This window comes from Lutra lutra, chromosome 11, assembly GCF_902655055.1.
Source record: "Lutra lutra chromosome 11, mLutLut1.2, whole genome shotgun sequence".
Taxonomy (NCBI): domain Eukaryota; kingdom Metazoa; phylum Chordata; class Mammalia; order Carnivora; family Mustelidae; genus Lutra; species Lutra lutra.
The window spans coordinates 52,897,513-52,917,883 of record NC_062288.1 but is presented as its reverse complement, the minus strand read 5'-3'; the positions used below and the strand labels follow the sequence as shown (position 1 = coordinate 52,917,883).

Below are 20,371 nucleotides of genomic sequence, written 5' to 3'. Positions count from 1 at the left end.
ACTCTCTACTTTTATAGACCTTATATTTTATTGATAAATTGATAAGTAAAACTACATGTATATGTGTTTAAGAGCATAAAAACTTTGTATTGTAATTTCAACAATAATTAAAAAACAGCTACTGTTTATTGAAACTAGGGACTGTGTGGTAAGATGATAGATTGATTTATGTAAATACCCATTTAAATATATAGATATATATATCTCTGTCTTTATACATGTGTATGTGTATATATATATTATATAATACATATATACATTATATATATATTATCATTCTGTTAGTTATTATTATTTCCATTTTACAGGCAAATACACTGAGCTACTTAGAGAGTTATTTAATGTATTCAAGACCATTCAACCAATTAAATGCTACATGTAGGAGAGGAATTCAGGTAGGTCCAGTTCTAAAGGCCCTGCGTGGAGTAAGGAATTTTTGGTCTTTAAGAATCCCTAATAAATTCTTTACAAGAGGAACATTCTCTTTTTAATTAACACACTGGGGAACAGAAGGGGAAGACATGTTGGTTATGGTGTTACATCTGGATCTGAACATTTAAAAGATGATACAGGGATTCCTGGGTGGCTCAGTCCTTAAGTATCTGCCTTTGGTTCATGTCATGATCTGAGGGTCCTGGGATCAAGCCCCACATTGGGCTCTTTGCTCAGCGGGAAGCCTGCTTCTCCTTCTCCCACTCCCCCTGCTTGTATTCCCTCTTTCGCTGTCTCTCTGTCAAATAGATGAATAAAATCTTTTTAAAAAGATTTAAAAAAAATAAAAAGATAATACTAATGTGAGAAACATGTAACATTTTACCTAACTTTTATTTTTACCAGCAAATTATGCCTTAAAAAGAAAGGTCTGATTAATAATTTAATGTCCCCTGAATATGCCAAAGTATATAAATATGTAAATCTGTAATGAACCAAGCCCCTTGATTTTAACTTTTGGAAATTAAATATTAATGCAGAAGCTTTGCTAGACTAGTGCATTAAACCCTCTGGCAATGTTGTACACATTTGAAAGCTGTAGTTTAATTATGGCTCTTCAAACACACACTTTTATTTCCTTTTGGCATCAGTTCTTGGTGTTCAATAATTTTAACAGGAAATAATTATGGGTGAATTAGTTAAACCTACACCTCAGGCCCCTAAAATAGCTCCTATGCTGATAAAGGCAAAGACTCAAAACAGGCAGCTAGAAAGAAAAAATATATTTATTTTAAGGACTAATGAAAAGATTTTCTGGGTTTCTTTTTTGAAACCTTAATCTGAGAACAGTTTAACCTAATGTTAAGATTAAGATGCCACTAATTTAGTCCCTAAATTTTCTCAATAACTTTTTAAGGGGTACTAATTTATATAACCTTAACTTCTTTACTATGATAATTGGTCTAATTTTTATTTTATAATTTTATATTTTTATTCATGTGGAACAATACTTTTTTTTTACCTTTGACATATTGTTTAAATCAAGACCTCAATTATAACATTTGTAATACTCTGTTTCATCCAATCTAAGATAATACTGACTGTAAGGCAAACTAATTTATATACCTCTAAAGAAGAAAAAACACTGCTACTTCACATACAATTTAGTTTTTTATCTTTTAGCATTTTGTATTATCCTAAAAAAAAGGACAATGTTGGAGTATTTAGACATGAATTTTAAATAATTTATCACTGTTATGCCTATATGAAGAGATAAATATAAGCAAAATAATGTTTGAAGTATTTCTTCAAAAGTATTTGAAGTATTTCTTCAAAATATTTCTTCTCAATAAATATTTGATTCTTCTGAATCACTTTTTAACTCAGAATCTTTAAATGTCCAGTTTTTTGTCCAAATGTCATATTCTCTGCAATGAGGAGCACTAGTGATGCAGCATTTCTTTCTTTCTTCCTTCCTTTCTTTCTTTCTTTCTTTCTTTCTTTCTTTCTTTCTTTCTTTTTTAAGATTCTGTTTATGTATTTAACATAGAGAGAGCAGGAGTGAGAGAACACAAGCAGAGGGAGTTGGGGAGGGAGGAGCAGACTCCCCACTGACCAGGGAGCCTGATGAGGGGTTCATCCTGGGGCCCTGGGATCATGACCTGAACCAAAGACAGATGCTTAGTGACTGAGCCACCCAGGCACCCTGTGATGCAGCATTTCTTAAAATAATGAGACTTGTTCTAAGCCGAGCATTATACCTTCTACCAATTTGAGTAAGAGCACTTCCTGTTTCTTGACAAGAAATGTCAACAAATTGTTTTCCAGTAAGTTTTGGGTATCTTGCTATATTAGGCCCTATTGGTATTTGCAAAAATAATTGTGGAATTTTAATTATTTTTATAGTTCATATTTGCCTCATTGATACAAATTGGTACCCTATTGTTCATCTTGATGACTTAGTGACTATTCAATAACTTTCTGTTTCAGTGACAAATATAGAATCTTTTCTACATTCTACAGTGTAGAATCTTTTTGATGCTATTTAAAATGCCACTTAAGGGGCAGCTAGGTGGCTCAGCGTGTTGAGTGGTGGGCTCCGGTTTCAGCTCAGGCCGTGATCTCAGAGCTCTGGCTCTGCACTCAACAGGGAGTCTCCTTGATCCTTTCTCTTTCTCTGTCTTTCCCTCTGCCCCTTCCCTCACTCGTGAAGCCTCTGCCAATAAGTAGAAACATTCAGTTATTCTGACTGGTTTAATTTTGAAGTCTGGTTTCATTTTGAAGTTTGGAGTGAATTGCAGCTTTATTTTTCCTATCTTAATTTAGATGCTAGGCTTCCTCCGGTTTATTCTGTTCTAATCCAAGAGGAGCACCGTATTCAAAGATGAGGCAGAGAATTTAAACCAGCTTCACAGAATCTAGTTTGGGCTCTTACCTGCAAGTACACAAAGGTGGGCAGAACCCTGAGTGTGGAGTTCCCTCGGGCCATGCCTCTAGTGTAGATGGAAAGTACTTTGAATAAAACAGATTGGTCTGTAGCATAAGTATCATATTTCACAATGGAGAGATTCAGAAAAATTTTCCTCCAGCCACCCAAAGCAGATACTGTTTTTATATTCTTGTTTGCTCAAATTTACAGGCATATCAGTAATAAATTTATTGTTCAGCATATCTGTACTAAAGAATATGTTTTAATGAAATATTTTTTTCTTAATTAGAAATCCACGTTAGATAATTTCACTAACCTTTTCAAGCGATTACATTTTAACATGATGGCAAGAAAAGGATAGATGGAAAAATAAATTAATTCCCTTGGTTTAGCATTCCTGAATGGGAAAATAGATCATGAAATATTTTGCAAAGATATTTACAACATAGTATGAGCTCATCCATCCAGTCATATCACTAAAGTGCAGTTGTCACGGGCAGGGTAATAATTTGGCACCATTTCAGAACTGTCATGAGGGAAACTGCTTATCATTCACCAAATTCCATTCTTCCTTTTCTGGTACAACAGAACTATGGTCACACAGTTGACAAACTGCGTTTCCCTGCCTCTGTTGAAGTTAATGGGTGGTCAAGTGATGAAAACCTTAGAGATGGACTATGACTAGAGGTGTTGGACCTCAGGGATTTAAAACATTTGTATGCACCTCCTCCACACCCTCTCCGTCCTTACTCCCTGCTGGACACTGGACCCGGCAGCAGTCCAGCCTCCACTGTACCAGTGAAGACCATGGTGCCTATGCTGCAGGGGTTGGGGAGCTAAACCCCTCAGGCAAAATCTAGCCTGTGGTCATCTTTTGTGTGATTTCCAGCTAAGAATTATTTTATATTTTTAAAGGGTTTATAACAAAAGAGAAAGGGAGAAAAATATACAACAAAGATGTATGTGGCTTCTAAAGCCTAAATATTTATTACCTGGCGCTTTACAAAAGGTTTACAGACATATGCCCTAAGGTATAGCAGACCAACAGTTTAGAAGAAATCCAAGTCTCTAAATGCTGACAAAAAGCAAAGCACTCCAGGCCACTGAGTGGTCACATTGCATAAGAAAGAACAGTATGACTGATTGCTGACTTCTGATAAGATACAGCGCAAGCAAGAAGGCAGTGAGACTTCCTTAATCTTTAATGTGATGAAAGAGAAAAGTTAACATAGATTTGTCTATCCAGTGAAAATATCCCTTGCCAATGAAGGTAAAATACCAACATTTTCAGAAAAGCAGCTAAGAGAACTTATCTCCAGCAGAACTGTACAAAAAGAGCACAATGGTTTTAAAGCAAGGGAAATGATACCAAATAAAATCCTGAATGGACAGAAAATGAAGGTTCTCAGAAAAGACAAATATTTACAAAAACACAAAATATCTTTCTAGTAGGGCGCCTGGGTGGCTCAGTGGGTTAAGCCACTGCCTTCGGCTCAGGTCGTGATCTCAGGGTCCTGGGATCGAGTCCCGCATCGGGCTCTCTGCTCAGCAGGGAGCCTGCTTCCCTCTCTCTCTGTCTGCCTGCCTCTCCATCTACTTGTGATCTCTCTGTCAAATAAATAAAATCTTTAAAAAATATATATATATATCTTTCTAGTATAATTGTGTGTGTATGCATGTGGGGGGTTAAATTTCTTTACAAAATTATGGACTGCTAAAAGAAAAACAGTAGTATGGAGTTTATGGCATATATTGAAGAAAAATATTAGAATTAAAAAGACAGCAGGAGATGAATGGAGTTTATTGCAACGTTTTAAAGATGTTTCTGAATTAATATATGAAGTTTGACTGAAATAATATAAAGATTCATATTATATTCATATTCTTGAGAGTGAGAAGTCACCAAAAATACCAATAAGGTTATAGATTTAAAAAACAACACAATAAAGAATGGTATGTTAAAGTATACAGTATTCATTCAAAAGGGGAAAGGGTTGAAGCAAAGATAAATGAAATAAATAAAAAACTTGTAAATGGAAGATTTAGACCTTATAATAGCAACATTATATTAAATGCAACACATCACGTGACTGGATAAAGGAGAAAGATTTGTCTATATATGGTTTACATGAATCATACTTTAACAGGAAATACACAAACAGGTTGAAAGTGAGAGTTGAAATATGGTATATCATGGAAGCACTAAACATACGGCTAATACAGCTCTATTAATTTCCGCCAAAATAGAATGCAAGATAAAGAGTATTACTAATGAATGAAAATAGATATTTCATAATGATAAAACTATCAATTTATTAAGATATAACAAATTCAAATTATGTATACATTAATGAGTAAAGCTTCAAAATACAAGATGCAAGGGAAGAAAAGGACAAATTCATAATTACAGTTGATAGGAGAGCAGACAAAGAAATAATGGAAAATATGGGATATTGAACAATATGGATAGCCAACATTTTGATATTCTCATAGGAAAATTCATTATAACGAAAAAAATTATGAACTAGGAGATGAGGGAGAATTGCTAAAGACTTTTTCTTGAGTTGAGTAAGTTGGACTGCCATATGGTTTTCCAGGAGCTTCCAGTCACCTTCTTTTAAATTACTCACTGTAGTGTTATAGAAAGTAGAGGTCTTATGTGGTGTTTTCCTGTAATTCCTGTACTTATTCCAATTTCTTGAATACTAACAGAAGTTTTCTTAACCTTCACTCTGCCCATCTTTTCAAATCCTTGTATTGAATTCTTTTCATCCTGAAATACCTAAAGCAATTTCTGTTTTTGTGACCAAATTTGATATGGTATATCATTATGTGTGGGTACAGAGACTGATAAATGGTTGAATTTATCAATTTTAATTGTTGAATTTGTGAGTCTGTAGAGGTTCCCTCCCAATTGTTTATATTTTCTCAGTGAAGGAGAAAGTTAGTTCACCAGCTGAGAGTAAGGGGGAGGAAGGAAGTCAAAGAGGAAAGGATCTGAAAAAGTTCTTTAAGAGTGTGATTAAAGGGGGCGCCTGGGTGGCTCAGTGGTTAAAGCCTCTGCCTTCAGCTCAGGTCATGATCTCAGGGTCCTGGGATCGAGTCCCACATCAGGCTCTCTGCTCAGCAGGGAGCCTGCCTCCTCCTCCTCTCTCTCTCTGCCTGCCTCTCTGCCTACTCGTGATCTGTCAAATAAATTTAAAAAAAAAATCTTAAAAAAATAAAAAGAGTGTGATTAAAGCATGGATTCTAACGGCTGGGCCACAAAAGGGTGCTCCTTTATGGTTCTGGATTTAAATCTGGTAAATGGGGGTTTGTGGCTTTCCTCAGCCACATTTATAGCCCATAGGTAAAATTTGTAAGAAAATTGTCTGGAAGGTCTAAACAGTGAGGAGTTTGTTCTGAGCCTTGTCTGGACATTAAACTTCCTTGAGAAGCTTTTAAACAGTACCAATGCCTGCTCTCTTCCCCAGTGATTCTGATTTAATTGTCTTAGGGTGGAGTCAGATCATCAAAAAAATTTAAAGCTGCCTGTAGGATCCCAATGTAAGAACATGGTTGAGTACCTTTTTTAGACTATGCAGGGTCTATGTCCTATTAATATTTTTATTCTCAGTGCTTGCACAAGGTAGGTGATCAAAAAAATGTTAGCAGAACTGAAGAGTAAATCCATGAAAAGCCAGGATTCGGCAGCTGCTTTTCTTCTCTAATTTCCTCCTTTTAACGATTTCTCACAATATTTCCATGTAGAAGGTCAGAGTCTGTAGTAGATTGACTATAGAGGTAGACATAAAATTCCCTACATTTCTTTGAGAGAATAAACCATTAAAATGCTAAGGATGGTACTCGCTTCGGCAACACATATACTAAAATGCTAAGGATGAAGAATCTGGGCACAGGATCTCACAGATTGGTGTCCGAGATAATCAACTGCCTCATACATTAACACCTGAGGTAGAATTGGTTTGTGGGACAACAAACATATTTCCTCTTCTTCTTTAGCACACAGCTAGACTACACTTCCTGGTCTCAATCCCAGGAAGAGAGAGCCACGAGACAGAATTCTAATCAATGAAATGGTTAAGATGCAGTCATTAAGGTACACCCTAATCCTTGCCATTACTGTCCTTATGAGAAGAGGGGATTTGGACATGGAAACTCACAGAGAGAACAGCATGCGAAGACAGAAGCAGAGATTGGAGTGATGCATCTACAAACCAAGGAATTCCCAGGAGCTGAGAGAAAGGCATGGGATAGATTCTCTCCCAGAGCACTTAGATGGAACCAACTCTGCTGACACATTGATTTTGGACTTCTAGCTTTCAGAACTATGAGACAATAAATTATGTGATTTTAAGCCATCTAATTGCGAAGTACTTTGTTATGACAGCCTTAGGAAACTAATACACCCTTGTATGCCATAATGTCAAGTTGTTATGGGTTTTTAGCATAATATTATCAATGAGAGAATAAAAGCAAATCAATGAATATCTTTTTTCCCTTTTCTTTGCGAACAGTAAAAATTTAAAAATGATCTGTATTTTATCAGCATCCACACCCAAACGATTTTTTTAACGATGCATCATTGATTGCCTAGGATGTCAAGAATGTTTAACTTCTTTCTGAAAGTTAGAATGAGAAATCTTTGTTTTATTTTCTTCTCTGACATACAGTTTACTTAAGTACACTTTCTACCTGATTACCTCCTTTACATGGAAGATAACAAATGACCTAAAACTGCCCCAGGGGCTTGAGAACTGCGGACAGCTACACTTCCAAGAAACTGGGCCCTCAAACTAATTTTTCTCAGGTTCCCAAAAGATGAAAATATTAAGTATGAGTCACAGTGGGTGTTAATTCCTTGACACTCTTTATTCCTATTCTATTCCTGCTCTTTCCTGGAGCTCTTCACACAGGTACAGCTACGGAAAGAAGGGTGAGATTATTTTCCTTTTGTCGATTGTTTGACAGAAAATTACTGCCCCCCCTTTTCTTACTGTTCATGTCTTTTTTCCCAGTTTTTTAAAATTTTATTTTATTATGTTATTCATTATTCACCATACATCATGAGTTTTTGATATAGTGCTCCATGATTCATTGTTTATATATAGGACCCAGTGCTCCATGCAATACCTGAATTAAATAAGGGATCTGAGGTAATATAACATTAAGAAGATTTTCCCTTTATTATCCAAAAAATCATCCTGGAAGGAAGACGATAACACATTTTCACAACTTAAATACAGATGAGTAATTGCAGCATTGAAAGTGGCATTTGGGACGCCTGGGTGGCTCAGTTGGTTGGACGACTGCCTTCGGCTCAGGTCATGATCCTGGAGTCCTGGGATCGAGTCCCGCATCGGGCTCCCGGCTCCGCGGGGAGTCCGCTTCTCTCTCTGACCTTCTCCTCGCTCATGCTCTCTCTCACTGTCTCTCTCTCAAATAAATAAATAAAATCTTTAAAAAAAAAAGTGGCATTTGTCTTGTTTTAGGAAAGTGTCCATCAAATACTTTATCTAATTAAATGTATTAGCACTGGTAAAAGACATCATTTTATTTAAAGTGCCACTTTGCAGCTAGGAAAAAAAAAACAGGAAAAATCATAAATGGTGTGCTTGAGGGGTAGATTACGCCAAAAGGATATGCCAGAGGAAAACAAGAAACTAAGTTCAACTAAACGTATGAATACTGGGTTCTACTGCTCCTTGATGAATATATTTAACTTAGAGTAGCTTTTCCAGGATTTCCTACAATGAAGAACAGTGACATAAAGCATGGCATAAAATATTGCTCTTGAATTGGATTAGTTTGTTTTGTGGATGCTTTGCAGAATCCATTCAGGATGGTGACACCCATTCTCCCAGGTAATGGGAATGTTGGTTGCTGAGGATCTTAGCTTAGTCCCTATACCACACCAGCTGGAGGCCTGGAGAAGCAGCCTGTTTCCAATGACTGGTTGATGCAGGGATATCAAAATCCGGGTATCCGCCTCAAGGTGATAGAACTTTGAAGGACACCAACTCCACAGCTTTGCATGGGACTGTCCATGACCTTTGTGTGATTGCATTACAGTTCACCTTCTATCCTGTGTTCTTCACTCACTGACTAGTGTTGATCCTAGAAAGTCTCCCTTCAAAATCTCAGAATCTCAATCTGTTTTTCAGGTAACCCAGTCTTAACAGTTTATAAATTCGAGAAACAAAAGACAAAAGCAAAGGATAATGAATAATGATAGTGAATAGTGGTACTGATAGTGAATATTGATGGTGATACTGAATACTAACAGTGAAGGACACTGATACCTTATCTAGTATATGTTAGATAAAATTACAATTTCTCAAAGATATCCATGCTCTAATATTTGAAACCTGTGCCAAAAGAGACATTGGGTATGTGACTATCATTAGGATCTCAAGATGCAGAAATTATACTGGATTATCCAAATTGGCTCAATCACAAGGGGCTTTGAGTGTAGAAAAAGAAGGCAGAAGAAATCAGAGAAAGGTGTGTGACAGTGGAAACAGAGTCAAAATGATATGATATGAGAAGGTCTCAACCCACTGCTACTGGCTTTGAACATGGTAAAAGGAGGCTACAGCCAAGGGATGCCAGTAGCCTCTAGAACCATATGATCCTTTCAATAGATGCAGCAGGAAAAAAAATTGATAAAGTACAACATCCATTCATGATTAAACAGTTGCTAAAGTACATCATCCATTCCTCAACAAATTGCAGAGTTAGAATTTCTCCTCTAGAGCCTCCAGAAAGACACACAGCCCTGCCAACACTTTGATTTTAAGACTTCTAACCTGAAGAACAGTAAGATAATAAATTTGTGTTATTTTAAGCCATGAAATTTGTGGCATTTTTTACAGCAATGATAGAAAATCAATACAATACATTTCTTGTGCACGTTCAAATATGTGAGCTATATAGTAAAATCAGTGTCAGCATATTATGATCATTAACATTGGATAATGTGGTCTGCCTGGAGTACTGAATTTACTCTGAGTCAATTCTTCACTGCCTCTACCATTTTGGTGATCAAATTTCATTCTCAACCACCCATGCTTGATCATAATCTTCAATTAGCTGACCATACCTGGATGTGTCTTGACATGATGACATGATGACATGATGTCAGAACATCATGGTGTTAGGATGACAATGTCAGGAGGCTTCAGTGATCATCTTTATAGTTTTTTAGATCTAAATTCCAAATCCATCATTTATGACCTATGTGACCCTAAGTCAGATACCTAACTTGTCTGCAACTCCTTTCCTCATATGTCAAATTAGGGTAATATATAACTTGTGCAACAAAAAAAAAATACCTCAATAAACTCAGGAAGATTGAAGTAATTCCATGCATATTTTCTGACCACAGCGCTATGAAACTAGAAGTTACACACACACACACACACACACACACACACACACACACACATATGGAAAGACCACAAATACTGGGAGGTTAAATAATGTGACACCAAATAATGAATGGGTCAACCAGGAAATCAAAGAAGAAATTAAAAATTACATGGAAGCAAAATACAGTGATCCAAAACCTCTGAGAGAGAGCAAAATCCGATTTACTATTGCTACAAAAACAATAAGATACCTACAAATAAACCTAACCAAAGACGTGAAGTACCTGTACTCTGAAAAGTATAAAACACTGATGAAAGAAATTTAAGACAACACAAAGAAATGGAAAGACATTCCATGCTCATGGATTGGAAAACCAAATATTGTTAAAATGTCTATTCTACCCAAAACAATCTACACATTTAATGCAATCCCTATCAAAATGCCACCAACATTTTTCACAGACCTATAACAAACAATCCTAAAAATTTGTATGGAACCACAAAAGACCCCAGTGAGCCAAAGCAACCTTGAAAAAGAGTAACAAAGCTGGAGGCATCACAATTCCACTTCAAGTTATATTTCACAGCTGTAGTAATCAAAACAGTAAGGTACTGACATAGAAATAGATATATAGATCAATAAAACAGAGTAGAAAATCCAGAAAGGAGCCCACAATTAATTGTCACTTATTCTTCACTAAAACAGGAAAGAATATGCAATGGGAAAAAGAGAGTCTTCAACAAACTGTGTTGGGGAGACTGGACCACTTTCTTACACCACACACAAAAATAAATTCACAATGGATTAAAGACCTGAGTGTGAGAGCTGAAACCATAAAAATCCTAGATCACAGGTAGTAACTTCTTTAACATCAGCCATAGCAGCTTCTTTCAAGATATATCTCCTAAGGCAATGCAAATGTTGGAACTATATCAAAAGAAAAACTTTCTGCACAGTGAAGGAAACAATCAACAAAATTAAAAGGCAGCCTACAGAATGGGAGAAAGTATTTGCAAATGAGATATCTGATGTCATTTACTATTGATATCCAAAATATATAAGGAACTTATAAAATTCAACACCCAGAATACAAATAATCCAATTAAAAATGGGCAGAGGAGGGCGCCTGGGTGGCTCAGTGGGTTAAGCCTCTGCCTTTGGCTCAGCTCATGATCCCGGGGTCCTGGGATCGAGCCCCGCATCGGGCTCTCTGCTCAGCGGGGAGCCTGCTTCCCTTCCTCTCTCTTTGCCTGCCTCTCTGACTACTTGTGCTCTCTCTGTGTCAAATAAATAAATAAAAATCTTTATTTAAAAAAAAATGGGCAGAAAAGGGGTGCCCAGATGGCTCAGTCAGTTAAGCGACCTACTCTTGATTTCAGCTCAGGTCATGAATCAGGGTTGTGAGATCGAGACCCCCCTCCTCTTTGTTCTTCCCCCCACTCATGCACAGGATCTATGAATGAATGAATGAATGAAATCTTTTTAAAAAAGAAAAAAATGGGCAGAAAGATGAACACACATTTCTTCTAAGAAGACATCCAGATGGCCAGCAGACACCTGAAAAGAGGCTCATCATCACTCATCATCAGAGAAATGCAAATCCAAACTACAATGAAATATCACCTCATGAGATAACACCTGTCAGAAGGGCTGGAATCAACAAGACAAGAAACAGCAGGTATTGGTGAAGATGTGGAGAAAGAGGAATTCTCTTGTACTGTTGGTAAGAATGCAAACTGGTGGGACGCCTGGGTGGCTCAGTTGGTTAAGTGGCTGCCTTCGGCTCAGGTCATGATCCCAGCGTCCGGGGATCGAGTCCCACATCAGGCTCCTTGCTCGGCAGGGAACCTGCTTCTCCCTCTGCCTCTGCCTGCCTCTCGGCCTACTTGTGATCTCTCTCTCTCTTTCTCTCTCTCTCTGACAAATAAATAAAATCTTTAAAAAAAAAAAAAGAAAAGAAAATCCTTTCAAGAATGCAAACTGGTGCAGCCACTGTGGAAAACAGTATGGAGTTTCCTCAAAAAGTTAAAAATAGAACTGCTCTATACTCTAGCAATTGGACTACTAGGTATTTACCCTAAGAATACAAGAACACTAATTCAAAGGGATACGTGCATCCTATGTTTATAGCAACATTATTCACAAAAGCCAAGATACAGAAGCAGCCCAGGTGTCCATCAACTGATGAATGGGCAAAGAAGTCACACACACACACACACAAATACTATTCAGCCATAAAAAAAGAATGAAATCTTTCCATTTATAATGACATGGATCAAGCTAGAGAGTAAAACGCTAAGTGAAATAAGTCAGTCAGAGAAAGAAAAATACCATATAATTTCACTCATATATGGAATTTAAGAAAACAAATAAAGGGAAAAAAACAAAGAGAGACAAAGGAAGGAACAGACTCTTAGTTATAGAGAACAAACTGGTGGTTACCAGATGGGAGGTGACTCAGTGGTGGGTGAAGTAGGTGATGGGGATTGAGGAGTACACTTTTGGTGAGCACCGGGTTTTGTACGAACATGTAGAACCACTAAATTGTTCACCTGAAACTATTACAACACTGTATATTAACTCACCAGAATTGTAATAAAAACTTAAAAAAATATGTAACTTGTGAAAACTTGTTATATCTGTTAAATTACATCACATTCTTACATGGTGTCTGGTACAGAACAGGCACTTAATAAACATTAGTTATTTGTATTATTACAACAGAGTTCAATGGTTCATTTATTCAACAAGTATATTGTGAGCCCCTACTGTGTTTCAGAATTGTTTTTCCAACTTGCTTAATTATCACATTGAGATAGAACTGAAATTTATCTTGAAGATTAGATAATCTCAGGTCACAGATAAAATGCCTATTGCTATGTCCAGAATTAATATTTATTTAATGTTTAATAAATTAAATAATTCATTAACAAATGCCTTTGATCGTTTTTATTCAGTGTGAAATGGCTTCATGTTATCTATTAGAGGCCATGTGAAAAACCTTTGTACCAGCCAAAAACACATAAACCACACAGAGTGTGTGAAGAATACAGCATTTTCCCTAGAGTCCTTGAAAAAAAATGTGATTGTAGTAGACTTTATTCAAAATGGAGGGGAAAACTTCAGAGCATTTGAGGTTATGACTGAATATGTATTTTTAACCTTAGGTTATTTGACAAAACAGCATATGCACATTCAGTGTTTTATTAAAAAGCACATTCCTGCTCAGAGACATAACAGATATATTTGCAGTGGAAGAATTTTATTTATTTTTCTACTGCAAATTCTGCCAGAACCACATGGAAAAAGACCAAAAGATTTATTACCTTTATAAATCTATTCACCTAGTTTTGAAAGACTTTTCTCTAAATACCATTTAAAATAATTTTATTCTTTTCAGTTCTTATTGAAGTGTTTATAGTTAACATCATCAAAGGAACAATTATCAAAATGAAAGACAAATAGTATAACTACATAGGCTCAATAAATCAAATGCAAAGTAAGATATCTTTTATTAATCAAAATAGTTTGAAAAAAGGAAAAGTGAAGGAACCGTTTTCTGAAATCTAAAGGGTCTTTATAGGGATGAATAAGTATGGTGTGTGGGTATGTAATTCTTTATTTCATTTACAAAGAGAGGGCCCAGTGAAATAACACACAAAAGGGAAAGAAAGAATAGGAAATGCTTGCCTTAGTGGGCCTGTTTTATGATGGTTAAAGTCTCTTTTCTCAGTGGAGAATAGTGCCATCAATGGATTTGAAAATGGCTAAAATATAATTCTTTAGGTATTTCAACAGATTCCAAAACCAGTTCCGCAACCTTGTAACATTAAGGCTAAAATGAAATTATTTACAAAATTGTAAGAGAGCTTAAGAAACCTTCAAAACAGGGTAGTAGAAACTTCTAATTTTATAGAAAAGGAAAATTGAAGTCTGAAGAGATGTACTACAATCCAACTTATGAGTCACTCATAATTAGAAGATTCAATTTAGTTGCTGAACTTTGATTTTGACTCCTCACGTTATCCAATTTTATCACCACCTCATTTAACAGGCTTAGTTCAAAATGACTTTTGACTATTTTCCAAGATCCAGTCCACATTCAAGTGAAATTTGCTTCCAGAGTTTTCCCAGGAATGTGCCCCAAGGCTTTGAAAGTAATTCTAAATAAGAGCAACAAAATGTTTCCAAGGCAAGATAGTATTGTCTAGAGCAGCACTGTCCAATGAAAATATTTCCTAACAGATACATTGAAAAAGTGAAAAGAAACAGATGAATAAATTTTAGTAAGGTATTTTAACTCAACATATCAATCATATAATCATTTCATCATGTAAACAATGTTAAATATTTTAACTAGTATTTCATATTGTTTTCATACTCAGTCCTAAAATCAGCATGAATTTCATGTTTACACTACATCTCAGTTTGAGTTAGATGTGCTCAACAGCCAACTGTGGCATGTAGTTACCATGTTGGACAGTATAGATCTAGAATGACAACCATTATTCAAATTCTACATTAAAATTATTTTCCTTTAAGATTTATTTATTTATTTGAGAGAGAGAGAGAGAGAGCAGGGGAGGGGCAGCGGGAGAGGGAGAGAGAGTACCCAAGAAACTCCCCACTTCGCGGAGCCCCTCGAGGGTCTCAGTCTCACAACCATGACCTGAACCAAATCAAAAGTTGGACATTCAACTGACCGAGCCATCCAAGTGCCCAAAATTTTGCATTAAAATTAGACTTCTTGAGTTTAATTATAAGCATGAATAGTTGTTGAACAAATATTCAGTTGGTAATTTTGGATTTCCTAAATAGTAAAAACTACTCTGTTCTCGTGTTCTGAATTTTATATTACAGGTATTTTGAATCAGGTCTTTTATTTCTTTTTTTTCCCTTTTATTTCTCTCTTCCCCTTTTCTGCTGTGTTCTGGGAGTATTCTTTCAATTGTCCTTCTAATTCATGGGCTTAATTTTCCATATTACCCGTTTTTCATGGTCTCCATTGTGCATTTAAATTCAATAATTTTATTTTTTAATGAGGCACTCTTTCTTGATCTCAGATTATTCTCTTTGATAGATTTAATTTACCCTTGAATATCCCTGATATTATATGTTGCATATTATTTTCTTCCTTCTTTTGATTTTTTTTCATTTGATTCCTCAGAATAAGTTTCCCTTCTTCTGTATACTATGGAAACTTTGCCTAAATATTATACTGGTAACTTGTTTTAAAAGTACTGTGGCTAAAAAGTAGAATAATGTGTGGGTTAAATTGACTCTAATTCACATCTGAGGTAGTGTTTGAAGCAATGAAGTACATAGCTTCCCCATCAAGGGGTTTCAAATAACCAAATATACACCAGAGGGAACATCAACATAAAGACAGTTGGAAATCAGTTGGTGAATTTTAGTGACACTCAAAATAGGGGGTTTGCCAGAATGGCAGCACAACCCTGGCATGAACAATATGTAAATATCCCGTATGCCCAGGTGCTGAACACCTTTAGAATAACACGCAATGTCTAGAGCTCTACGTAGTCCAGGGTCTCTGTTACAAACAGGACTGTGTGGTCAAATTCAGCTACAAACCAGACTGATTTTTCTGTCAGATGGATTTGCTCTCACCTTTGAATGAATTTCTCAGGCAAGGGCCTCATCAGGGGGCCAGAGGACAGAGAATACATTCATCTCCGAAGTGTGCCAGAACGTGTTGTTTGACTGTTTTTGTATCTTTCTGTTGGGAGATGTGGTTTATTTGGCAAATTTTGTGTGAACTTACTCTTCATTTGAATAGACCACCTGAAAACCAGATGCTAGACAGTGTGTACTCTCAACTCCAGTCTCGAGGGGCTACCAACTGTTGAGCAGCCGGATGGATCAGGTCAGTTTAAGGTGATAGGTTCAGTCTTTCTTTCCCTACTCCTTTTTTAATCTTCACAAAGAAAATTCTGCAGTTCTGTTACTGTCACGTAAGTACCTGTTAAATATTATGAGGGTTCCCGTGAAGGTATCATTCTTTTCAAAAGAGGAAAAGGAAGTGTATCCTTTCTCTAGTTTTATTTGGTGGCCTGTTTTGCTAGTGGGGTGTAGAGAGGGAGTACCTAGTTGGGGGCAACTAAGAAGTAGGAAGATATTTGTTATGGTATCCTGAAAACTCTCATTTTCTCTGACTAGCGTGCCTGACTATTCAGGTAATGCCCCTGAGGTAGATGGGCATTCCTCTTAGACAACCCTCACGATAATAGGTGGGGTCAAGATTGTCTCTGGACGGGCGCCTGGGTGGCTCAGTGGGTTAAGCCGCTGCCTTCAGCTCAGGTCATGATCTCAGGGTCCTAGGATCGAGTCCCGCATCGGGCTCTCTGCTCAGCAGGGAGCCTGCTTCTCTCTCTCCCTCTCTCTCTGCCTGCCTCTCTGTCTACTTGTGATCTCTCTGTCAAATAAACAAATAAAATCTTAAAAAAAAAAAAAAAAGATTGTCTCTGGGACATCTTGCAATAATTGCTCACAATTTCTGTGTCTTGCTGTTTTCTCTTCTCTGTATGGGGTCATCTCCCATGTAGCTATGGCTTCTTGGAGTTGCAAGATATTATAGATCAGAAAAGGTCAAGAAGATTTGAAGACTCTTAAGAGTTTTCCTTGACTACATGGTAATTTCTGTTCCATGAAGGAAAGGCAGGAAAAGATTTTTAAAGCCTTAGTATTACAAAATATTCTCTAGTGTCATTTCACTATTGCCTCTTCCCATCGCACTGCAGTCCAATCAATTCCATTAAATAACGGGGGTCAAAGGTATATAAATCTCTTCTGTTGTCTTGTCTCCATCCTTAGCCTGTAAGTACAGCATTATATTTGAGATGACCCAGGATTATATCAATTCTACAGATCTCAGAGCCTGAGTCCCACAGAGAACCATATAAAAAATTTAAAAATTAAATTTTAAAAACCATGTTTGAAAAAATAAAATCTGTAACTCCACTCTTGTTACTTTCTGAGATAACAGAAACATTCTAAATGTTTATTAGTAAGTAAAGTCATCATACAACTGTAGGGCCATTCACAACAAATATCCATCTCAAAAACATGACAGATTAGATTAATCCTTTGCAAGAAAAGAGATTTGTATTTTGTATTTACATTCACAATTTGCTAGTTTATTGCAATTATATTTAAATATTAAGCATGCTTATAATTAATATCTTGCCTTATTGCAGACCTTCAGAGTTTTAATTAATAGTCTTTTACATTTTCAAATATGATAGTTTTTCTTTTATTTCAAATTTATTTAGTCAGTCATTGAAGATTTAGGAAGGGGAAAAGTTCAGTGTTAATTAAAATTAAAATCCCAACTTGAAAAACATATCAGAGGCCACTTAAAATCCTTGACATTTTCATCAACTCTAAGTTCAAATATTTGTTGTTTAATGATCTACTTTTTTCTTTCTATGCCCTGGGAGAAAAGTTGGAAATGTTTTAATACCTATAAAGCCTTAGATTTGCTCTTTTGATTAGCTGTCAGAAAATGTCTGCACAGTCTCACTGTATACCCAACGCACAGTGTTCTGCCAAGGCATTGTTTTCTTTCAGGCATGAATTAACAATATGAAAACTGCTTGATTACATGATTACTGACTCGGCTCGGAAAGGAAACTGATTTCATCTTCTCATGTCTATGTTTTCATTCGGAAAAATCTTAAAATGTGTACTCCCTATGCATGAAAAATAGCCTGACACATCATCTTTTATTTACTTGATATGGTGTTCCCTATCTTGAATTCGTGGACCCTAACGGGATTGTTTCCCTTGTTTTCCCTTGTGATGATCTTGTAATGAGGAAGCTCAAATTCGAGGAGTAATTGATTGAAAAGAACTGGAAGACTCTGAAAAATATATATACATATAATATATGTATATATATATGTATGTGCGTACATATATATACATATATATAACTAAAGAAACAAAAACACCCTGGAACCATTTATCCCAAATGACTCCAAAATGATACTTTATTTTCAAATGAAAATAAAAGTAAAACATGTCGCCTTTTTTTGTGCAAAATATTTTAAGACATCATATTTGAGGCCGGGTAAAAGATAGATTGTTTGAAAGCTGTTTGTTAGGATTGCAGCAACAGAAGCAGAAGTGTGTAGATCAGATGATATGAACATGGATGTCAGAAAGGCATCTGTCAGGGGGAGAATTCTAAACCCTGATAGTTCTCACTTCCAGTTATAGCAGCACAGACAGTATAAAAAATTGTTGCAGTGAAATCCAAGGGCTATGCTCAGCTGTCAGTTGTTCTTGGGTTGCTTTCTCATTTAGCAAATGAGGCCTTCCTGGAACTATCTTTTGTGTAAAGGTTTTGGATTTAGCAGATGGATTTTTCCCTTATCTGCAGTATAGTATGTTATTACATGTGACCAGCTAATTTCTCTTTGAGTCTTTTCCATATGACAGGACAGAACTCCGGACATCCAAAATCAAGTGGTTAGCTGTTATCTTTCTGATAACTTCAGTAAAGGCTTGAAATATAGGAACCACAGGTACAGCTACCTGAAAGATGATGAATCTTTTTTTTTTTAAAGATTTTATTTATTTATTTGACAGAGAGGCAGGCAGAGAGAGAGAGAGAGAGGGAAGCAGGCTCCCTGCTGATCAGAGAGCCCGATGCGGGACTCGATCCCAGGACCCTGAGATCATGACCTGAGCCGAAGGCAGCGGCTTAACCCACTGAGCCACCCAGGTGCCCGAAAGATGATGAATCTTAATAGCGGCGGAAATAATGCAGAAATATAGCAACAGATCTCATTAACATTCAATCCTAGTGAAGCCAACAAGCAATCATGAAGATAAAACTCAGCAGAAAATGAACAGACATGTTCCCTTTAATCCAGGCATGTGATTTCTCTGAAACTGTAGAGAAAGTCTAAGCCATTATTTCATTTGCAGACATATACATCAATGTACTCAAACTCCGTGACCAAAGAACTTCATGAAAACGATTTTAGCTTTAATTTTAGGTCAAAGGGACAAAAGTAAAAGGAACAAATTCACACAAGAATTTATTTTAAAAAAGAATTACAGGCTTTTATAGATGAAATGACAGTTTACCTGTCCCTTTTTTGCATCTTCTTCATCTACATGTGTGTAGCGCTGCAGAAAAGTGACCATATGAGCTATAGCGTGGTGACACAATGAAGTCTTTAGTCAGTTAAGAAAATCAATTATGTTTAATATTTTATTTTTCTTTATATGAAAAGAGAGCAGTAAAATGTCTGATAAATAATTTTAATCACAAGGTTTGAACCCAAAGGGGTCATGGAATTAATCAACACAGTTAAAACTAAGCACTCTATTCAGTTGAGCTTTAAAATTGTAGTGAACTTTGAGACTTACTATATTATCATTTAGGCTTATTTTTAATAAATTTTGTGATGATAACTATGTATTTGAGAATGTGAAAAAATTTTTTCAACTGAAATTTTCTAAAGGAAAAACACATGAACTCATAGCTGATAAGTATAATAAAATATTTTTCTTTTAACCTTTTCTTTTTTATTTAGCTTGATCATCTGTTTGAGGAAAAGCTCTTGAAAAAGCTTTTTAATAAGGAATAAAGTATCCCTTTCCAGAAGGCACAGTTCTAAGGATTTAGAAATATGGTCCTGAGGATTAGAAAGAATTTACTTACGGGGGAAATTATATAGTGATTAGAGCACACTACTGTTACACATTATATCGGGGATTTTACAGAGGGATTCTATTTAATTCTTTAAATACTGCATCATTAAAGCTTAGAGTATGATGTTACCAAAGAGATTATATTATTACAAAGATTGATGAAACCCAGTTACGAGTATGAGAGGATTATACTGATGTTTTAAAGGATAACCAGTTTGTTCAGTATTATTAAAGTCAACAGTAAACGGAATAGAAAGTAAGCAAGGAATACATTTATCTTTTATAACTGGAAGAGTGTCATTATGTTCTGAATTCCCCAGTTACAGAATTTAAACACACACACACACACACACACATTCTTTTATTAACTCATCCACAGAGACTAGTTAAATGATGACTGAAAATTAGCACTAGGTCTAGGGTCAATAACTTAACACTACTAAATTTTAATCCTAA

The 20,371-nt window shown here is 36.0% G+C and overlaps 1 protein-coding gene across 1 annotated transcript in view; it reads left to right on the top strand.

The window, feature by feature from the left end:
- The first annotated feature begins 370 nt into the window (after window positions 1-370).
- TMEM196 (transmembrane protein 196) overlaps window positions 371-20,371 on the top strand; it is a 109,121-nt gene continuing 89,120 nt past the window's right edge. The window contains exons 1-2 of the mRNA XM_047695989.1: window positions 371-395; window positions 16,029-16,115. The gene's annotated coding sequence lies outside the window, so the exon portion shown is untranslated. The remainder of the gene's footprint in view (window positions 396-16,028; window positions 16,116-20,371) is intronic.